Source organism: Arvicola amphibius, chromosome 5 (genome assembly GCF_903992535.2).
Source record: "Arvicola amphibius chromosome 5, mArvAmp1.2, whole genome shotgun sequence".
Classification (NCBI taxonomy): Eukaryota; Metazoa; Chordata; class Mammalia; order Rodentia; family Cricetidae; genus Arvicola; species Arvicola amphibius.
In genome coordinates, this window is record NC_052051.1 from 97328158 (window position 1) to 97337338 (window position 9181).

The window sequence follows — 9181 nt, forward strand, 5'->3', positions numbered from 1 at the left end:
AAACAGCAAAATCCAGTGGCACTTCCTAACCCATAGGAGTCTTGGATCCGACATGAGGGAACTCCACTTGAGAGAACTCCGACCTGCAGCCTTGACTCAGGTCGTGCATAGCTTGCCCTGGGAATTTGTGGTGTGAGCCTAGAAGGACCAGCGATCTCAGGAGACAAGTCTCCATACTGCAACAACTATGTGGTGGCCACATCACTGGTGTGGAGACGTCCACTAGGCAATCCTTATATCAAGCTCCAAACTAGGATTTTGGCAATGAAATCGAGTTGACGCACTTCTATGCTAGATTCTCTATCCAGTATAGTAAAAGTAAAGCACCTTTGGGTTAAAAATATTAAGCTCCACAGCAACTCGACTTCAGTTCTCCATGGGATTTTCCTTAGGTCTCCATGGCTCCACAGCAACTTGACTTCAGTTCTCTATGGGATTTTTCATGGCTTAATAAAATTTTCTGTTGCCAAAAAAAAAAAAAAAAAAAAAAGGATCAGTCCGTGGAGTCCAGACTTTCTGCTGGAGGGGCATATTTCAACCTAAAAGTTCCTTGCCGGTTGAAGTCCATGGACGGTTGCTTGCAATCCTGAGCACGGTGGCCAGTAGCCCCACAGTTAGTAAACAGGACAGATTACCACTCTTTTGTGACTGGAGCCATTGGTGCTGCCCACCAAGCCTTGGTTTGGTACAGCCCTGCTGTCCCAGCCATGAAGTTCTGCATGGGTGGCACCGCAAAAGTGGACCTGCCCACCTAGGACAGGGTCTGGAGTCACACTGCCGCTGTAGGGTGCATGTACAACAGGGAAGGCAGAGCCACCACCATACTGCTGGGTACTGACATAGCCGTTGCTGCACATGGGACTGAAGGGTAGGAAAGGAAAGGTAAACATGGATGGTCCAGAGAATGGGTGCTGGAAGTAGTTGGCATAGCTGACAGTCAGGCCACTGGAGCCACAGCTGCCACTGCAACCACAGGACGTGCACACAATGCAGCCAGGTGGGGGCGGCGCAGGCTGTGGGGTGGGGTTGCGGGGGGCTGCTGATGGTGGTGGTGGTGATGGTGATTCTGACTTGAGGGCAGGAATGTTTCCTGGAGAGCTGCTTGCCAGCACCACCACTGTAAAGCTGTTTTTCAGGGACAGAGGAGAGAGCAGGGCTGGAGCTGGGGGCGGGGCAACTGGGCAGAGTGGCCATGCTGGCAAAAGATGTAGAAGGGTGGCTGCTGGGGGAGCAGTGTTGCTGTTGGCGCAGAAGCTGCCCTGCAGTGGGCCCACAGGCACACTGCTCACTGCAGAGAAGGCAAACTTTGGTGTTGGCTGTATATAGAGCAGTCCGGGGGATTGATTATTGCAGGGGGCACACTGATCTGTCCGGTGTTGGGGCAAGAAGTCTGCCCAGAGATGGCAGCATCAGCAGGGACGGAGGAGGACAGCAGCAGCTTGATGGGCAGCCGGGCCACATGTAAGACGGTGCTTGGTGTTCCTGTGGTGGCCGAGCTGGTCTCTACAGTTAGGGCTGGCTGCTGTGCTGTCTTCAGCACCCTGTCCAGTGTGGCTGCATGCACAACTTTGGCCCGGGGACCAAAGGAGACTGTGGGTGACACAGAATGTTTCTCTACAAGGCCCGAGAGGACCTGTACTGGCGGATGGGGTGCCGCTGAGGGAAGTGTGTCCAGCACAGCTCCGCTAAAGCTCTGTCCACTTTTGTGCCACTTCTAGGGCCAGGCCCCTTGTTCCTTTCCTCCAGGGACAGAAGCGAGTGAACAGAGGATGAGAGGAGTTTCACGTCTGTGCTGCCTCTGTCCGACTTGTGCACCGAGTTCAGCATGCGGACAGGTGCCAGATGTGAAGCTGCAGGCATCAGCTGTGGGGGCAGGGGATGGTGACCTGCAGGGCTGGAGCCAGCCTCATTCTGCACAGGCAGAACCTGGGCTGTGGGTCTGGCAGAGCTGGATGGGAAGTGAGTCAGCAGCATCACAGGCTTCTCCTCATCAGTGCCCTCAACGTGTATGTCCACACGTCTATCGCTCTCCTCAGCGCTGTCTGAACTCTCCTCTCAGCACCTGCACACCCATGGGCTAGAGGAGAGCTGGAATACTCGAGGAGCCTGCCTTCCCAGGGCAGCTGGTGAGCCGGTGGCTCCACCTCCACCCGCAGCTCTGCAGCATGGCTGCTATGCCCAGGCTGCACAGGCCCACGTGGCTGGTGGGGTGACTCGGGGCCACTCCACTGCTGGTGACCAAGGATGGGGCTGAGGATTGAGGCACCTTCTCTCTGACTTCTCCTTTTCCAGCTCCAACTGAGTCTTGAGGTTTTTCTTGCTCCCATGGTGAGGGACTCAAATTTATTCAGATCTTCTTCAGTAAGGCTCAGAAACTTTTCCATGGTGAGCTGTTTAAAGACGGGATAAATACTTGTGCAAACGTAGCTTTTCCTAGCCAGGCTAAAATCCCATTTTGCTCCTGGGGCTGCAGGAGCCTGCAGACTAGAGGGCATCAGGATGGTAGGTGAGTTGTCCTCCTGGGTCCGGTAAGCCAGCGCTGAGCCTGCACCCCCTGTGTGGGAGCAGTGGGGCAGGGAAGCAGATGCACTGGCCGAGTGCTGCAGGTGGTGCTGGGTGCTGCTCTGTGAGGATGGGATCCCAGCCACTCCACACACTGGCCTTCCAGACACGCCTATCATGGCACCTACTTTAGGAAGGGAGGGGTTGCCAGGACTTGGACTTTGGAGCTGTTGGGTGGGAGATGAAGTGCTGAAGAACTTCCTAACATGGTCATGTTTCAGTTTGTGCGAAGGTATGGAAGCCAAATACCTCAGACCTGCTTCCAAATCCACATGGTTACGCTCCATATAGAAGGAATCTGGGCCAGCCAAGCAAGGAATGAGCTTGTCTAAGTTCTCTTCAGGGTAGAGCTGGGATAACTTTGAAATAAACTCAGTTACTTCTGAGGAAGACTTGGTTACTGATGTTATTGAAGAATCAGACCACAGGACCTCAAAGGAACACTCAACACTTCTGTCATTTTTCGTGTGTGATAATCCCTTCAGGTCTATTTTTTCAACACTCACTTTGCCATGTTTTCCCAAAGGCCTCTTGGGCAAGGATTCCTCCGTGGAATGTGCTGATGTATGCAATGCATTCTCCAGACTGTTGCTGATGCTGCTGACAGGGGTCTCAGTTCTGGGCGCCATCTATTAATTGTGCCATGTTTCTGCACAGTTCTGAGAAACACAGGTATGGAGCTGGTTCCAAGACATTTTACATGCATAGTGAACACCTTGTGACAGGTCGAGCAGGTGGGCAGAGAGCCGCTAGGACCGGGCGCGCTCTTGCTGCCAATGCTGCCACCACCACCACCACCACCACCACCACCACCGCTGATGCCTTTGCTGTTCAGGCTGCTCTGGATCTGCGTGAGCTCCTGGCGCAGCACCTGCTTCTGATGGAAGCTGAAGGCCGGGTGGTTGGAGGCCATGGTGAAGAGCAGAAGGAACTCATCGCCCGTGCGTCCCTCGTTGAGCTGCAGCCCGTAGTTGTGGATGATGGAGTCAGTGTGCATGAGCGTGTGGTACAACACGCCCGCCGCCTCGCGCTGCTCCGAGCCCAGCAGCGCCAGCGACACCAGCAGCTTGCTCCGCACCACCTCCTCCGTCAGGTTGGTGAGGCTGCCAAGGTCCGCCGGGTTGTTGGCCTTAATCTCCGAGTCGCACAGAGAATGGTAGTCCTTGTGAGCCAGGTCCTCCAGGCACGAGCCGAGGAAGCGCAGCTCGAGAGGGATGCACAGGTCCAGCAGGCCGCACAGGAACTCCACGCGCTGCGGCGATGGCAGCTCGGAGAACCAGCGGTACACGCCGTCCCTCTGCAACTGGCAGCGCTTCTCCACCATGCTGCTGCCCGCGCCGCGCCCGCGGCCGGGTGCGCCGGGACCGGGGCCGGGTGCGCGCGGGCCGGGGGAGCCGCCCGCCAGGGGCCCCGCGTCTGCCGGAGCCGGGGCCGCGGCCGGGGCGGCTGGGGGCGACGAGCAGCCTCGGGGCCGCCGCTCACGGGAGGCGCCCTGCCCGCGTCCGTCCCCAGCGGCGGCAGGTGCGCGGCAGCGGCGGCGGCCACTCCTAGTCGTCGTCGTCGTCTCCCGGGAGGCGGCCGCCCCCATCTCCCCGCCGCCACAGGGTCTGTCAGTGCAGGCCGCCCCCGGACGGAGCCGCCCCGGCCCTGCCGCCTCCTGCGCTTGTGCCTGGGCCGCCGGCCATTACCCGCTGCGAGGCTGGGCTCGGCGCCCGGACTGGCCTGGCTTGGCAGAGTGATCCAGCCGGACCCGTGGAGGGATCGCGGCCTGGTGATAAATTTCTTAATACCTCTCTCTCTCTCTCTCTCTCTCTCTCTTCTCTCTCTCCTCTCTCTCTCTCTCTCTCTCTCTCTCTCTCTCTCTCTCTTCCTCTCTCTCTCCTCCCTCTCTCTCCTCTCTCTCCTCCTCTCTCTCTCTCTCTCTCTCGCTCTCTCTCCTCTCTCTCTCTCTCTCTATCTCTTCCTCTCTCTCTCTCTCTCTCTCTCTCTCTCTCTCTCTCTCTCTCTGTCACACACACAGCACAAGTCTAGGATTTATAGGAAAGGCATCACAAATATCTGCATGTCTATGTGTCTGGCTCTTCATATCGGTTCTTCCCTGCACGGAAAACTGCCCAAATATGGCTACTTGTATGCTTCTCTGGGTTCATCCTCACCCACAACTCCTACCTCAGCCCACAGCTTGATGTGAATTTCTCTACTTACACTCCACTTGAACCAAAGTCCCACCAAGGCATCGAGATGCTGGTCTTCCTCTGTTTCCTCTCTTGTAGCCACAGTCTCTTACACAAACATGGCTGTGTTAACAACTACCACATATGTCCTCTCACACTTGCATAGTTTGGTTTCACCTCCTACTAAATAGTATGAAAACTATAATAAAATCTCACTTACACATATACAACAAATTATCCAGCCACCTCAGGTAGCTTCTCCCCGTCTCTTCCGCCATGTTTTATACTTGCATCTGAAGAATGGAAGCTAAGACACAGTCTATGTTACGAACTTTCAACGTTTATTTTTCTGGATGTGGACTCTACCGCACACAATATCATCTATTCCTAATCTGTGCATTTCCTAAGAAGATGGCTCACTAACAAAAATCCTTAATATGCTGAACATCTTTAAGTAGGCTTGTGACTTTGCAGTTGGTAACCATCACAGGACTCATTTTCTTGTTGAATCGTGTGGGAAACACCAGCCTACTGTTGGTGACTTCACCCTGTCAAATTTGTCTAGTGTAATATAAGTCAACTGAGCAGGCAGTAGCCAGATTTCTTTAGGTTTTCGGCCTCGCTCCTGCTTGGTTTCCTGCCCAACTTCCCTAAGTGACAGACGTTGATTTAGAACATGTAAGCCAAATAAACTCTTTCTTCCCCACATTATTTTTGTCGTGATGTCTATCAGCAATAGAAAACTATAGTAGGTCAGTACCCCAAGAACATCCTCTAATCTTAGGATCTTATTGCCACCCCCTCTTGAGTGCTGGAATAAGGTTTGTACTACAACACTGAAAAGGTGAAATAGAATTCCAAAGATGAAATCGATGTCATGGAGAAAGTAAATCAGTCTCTAAACAAACACTATTCACGAATCAGGATATTATTAAGGAAGTTGATCAGGGAAAGTATTTTCAGGAAGATGGACATGAGAGATTTTGGAGAAGGTTGTAGAAAACAAGAAATATGGCACTTGAAGAATAGAGACCTAGGGAAGGAATTTGACTTATTTTTCGTATATGAAGAAGACAGGTTTCTCTTTGCCAGCAAGGCTTGGTGTCAGTCCCTGCTAAGAGAGGGTAAACCACTTTCCTCTGAAGACAAGCACCAACATAGTTCATTCAGTCACTAGACACACAGATGAATAAACACAAGCTTAATGGACTCAAGAATTAGAAATAAATGTGTTTATATATGTGCACAAATCCATACATATTCCTTTATGGAACTCATGTAAGAATTCATATTTTTATGCAGGAATACATGGATAACCTGAGGCACAAGGAGGGAAAGAAGTGGCAGAGAGATTTCGATGAAGTCTCTATGTGTGTCCTTCTCAAAAAACACATACAGTCTAACATCTTAAAAGAGCTGGTTGCAGGTAGAGCAGGAATATTATGACATAGAAAAACTACACATCCAAAAAATATGAGGAATTTCTCCTAGTTCCCCAAAGTTCAAGAAAATACACGAATCGAATAAACTTAGATTTGCTACAACTGAGATACAGAGATTTTTGGATTAAAATGACCTATCACAAAAACAGTTTCAGGAATAAGGAGAAAGTAAACAAAATAGTGGTTTTGATAGGTTATGTTTTGAATTGTTTTATAATTTTAGGCTATTGATGACCAGTGTAGGTATAATAGGACACGGCAAAGCTGATGACGTACCTTTCAATTTTACAACGTAAAGTTCATTGATGTAGACCTAAGAATGGACACTCAGGAAGAGAGGGGACTATCAGGAATATGTCAGCACTCATTCAAGGGGAGGGATGGTGGAATTTTAAGTGAACCTTGCTTTTTCATTTCAAGTTCTTCTTCTTTAAAGGTAGGAATCTTTGGGTACTTCTGATGGTCCATTTATGAGTGATCCCAGTCAACAGTGCACAGATATTGCCTGAAGACCCTTTCACTTCAGGACAGACTAGAAACAGATCAAACAACAAATCCCAGCAAATCCAAGTCTTAATATGATGACTGAAAGGAGATCCTGGAAGGGAAGAACTGTGGTTGTGATATGTGCCTAGCTGAAATATCCCTTTCAAAAGTAACAAAGAAGGCAAAGCCTTCATGAAGTACCTGCTCTAACAGGACCCACATGCAGTCCAAGCAAAGACCAAAAGCTTGTAGAGCAAGGACACAAGTCACCTAATTTATCTTGAGCAAGAGGGCATCCAGATAGTTTGACCCCAATCTCGATTTGGCTCAGTTCTGTAACATGCCACATGTAGGCCTTAGCTCAGGATGCACCAGTTACAACGATTCTCTTCTGATTGTCTAGAATCGACAGTTGTGGTCATTCCTTCTTCTCCCCTGTTTCTGATGGTTTAAAGGCTATGAGCTTCTTACTTCAAGGACACCAGTGGCAAAGCTGCCAGTCATGCACAGACAGTGAATTGAAGCCACAAATTTGGAGGAGGTCGTTTCTATCTACTCAACACCAGGTACAGTCTGATTGGATTGGCCCTCCTCCAAGACTATTTTGCTTTAATGAATCCAAAATGCTCTCTTTGTCTTCAAAACCACTTTGGGGTGGGGACTAGGCTACTCGCCCACTTTCCTACTACCTGAAGAATCAGGAGCCCAAGCCTCCATTCTGAGCAACCTAGGGACACTGCATCACTCTTGTCTAAACCGTCTGTGCTTGCTGGACACCCAGGCACCTGCCCAGAACCCTCGTGACCATCCCTTGGCGACTGTTGTCATCCTATTCCATGGCCTCATCCTCAGTGGCCTGTCTTAGTGATTCCTCAAAATTTACATTTTGAGTCTGGCATGTCACACATAATAAAGTCATCTTAATTTGCAGCTGTTTCTTGGAAAAATGATTTAATTTCGTTATTGGACCTAAACTTTTTTATAGTGGATCCTTTTCATATGGTTGTGTTGTCAACGTTCATGTTAGAATTGTTCTTCTCTTCTTCAGTAAAGAAATGAGTTATTGCATGTATATGGCCTTCTTTCTGTATTGTTTAACTTGCTGGACAATTTCAAATACATTTAATATGTATTTTCATGTTCATGTCAATAAACAGTTTATAATTTCTGTTTATTTACATTTAGGGTTGTCCATGTGCCCTTTATTTTGCTATGATGTGTTTGTCACAAATACCCATATGAAAGTCAGAGAAACTTGTGGTTAGAAGTAAGTGCTTTTTTCAAGGATTTGGGATCAAGGGAGAAGTTCAAGCCATCATGTTGCATGGTGCGCTCCTTGAGGTTTGGCAGAACATGTTGGGAATTGTCTTCTCCTTTTCCCCTTATTGAGTGGTTGGTTGAATATTAGTGCTACCTCTATTTAAAATCAGGTAGAATCTATCCATGCATTCGTACCAGTCTATTATTTTCTTGATATTTCATCATTGAAAATCTTTTATACAATATATTTTGATAACTTTGATCCTTACCCAACTCCTTGCAGAGCCTTTAACCTGCCTTGCCTTATAGTATTCTGGTTTTCTTTCTGCAAGAAAACAAGTCAAAAGAAAAGTCAACATTTTCAATACATACATAAAAGATATCCTGAAAGAAATGAAAATGAACTCAAAAGTCTATCCATTTTTCTTATTGGGTTAACTTTCTGAGTGCCAAAAATTCCAGGTCACGGTTCCTAGCAAAAGGAGTCACTAGGATCCCTTTGTGTAACCATTAGAGGAAACTAATTATGTTGAAGCAGTGGCAGGCTGTGTCCCTCCACCCAGCTCCCACACGGCTAGCTTTACATATGAAATAAAAACACAGAAACTGTATTCATTTAAACACTGCTTGGCCAACTAGTTTCAGCCTATTGTTGGATAATTCTCATATCTTGCTTTAACCCATATTTAGTAATCTGTGTAGCACTACGAGGTAGTGGCTTACCAGGAAAGAACTTAGCTTGCGTCCCTCTCAGGGAGGAGAGGCATGGCGACTGACTGAGGCATCTGCCTCACTGCCTTCTTCCCAGCATTCTGTTCTGTTTACTCTGCCTACCTAATTTTCTCTCCTATCAGAGGGCCAAGGGAGTTTTTTTATTAACCAATGAAAGTAACACATAGACAGATGACCGTCCTCCATCATTTCCTTTTTTTCTGTTTAAACAAAAAAGAAAAGCTTTAACTTTAACATAATAAAATAACATATAACAAAACAGTTATCAATCAAGAATTACAGTTACAATATTTATATCTACTTTATCTTTTATCATAACTAAGGAAAAATATAACTATCTATTCTTTAACTCCATCAAAACACCAGAAGGATAATATTACCTAACCAACAAGAAGTAAGCAACTTCCAAACTCTAGAAATGACAGAGACAACTCGCTGCCTGGACAGTCACCCAAAGTTCCTCTGTACCATTGGGGCATCCATCTTCGGCCTAGAGGATCATAGTATTCAGCAGACAATTCCAGT

At 48.3% G+C, this 9181-nt stretch overlaps 1 pseudogene; it reads right to left on the reverse strand.

The window, feature by feature from the left end:
* Positions 1 to 493: 493 nt before the first annotated feature.
* LOC119815632 lies at positions 494 to 3886 on the reverse strand (annotated as a pseudogene).
* Positions 3887 to 9181: the final 5295 nt, after the last annotated feature.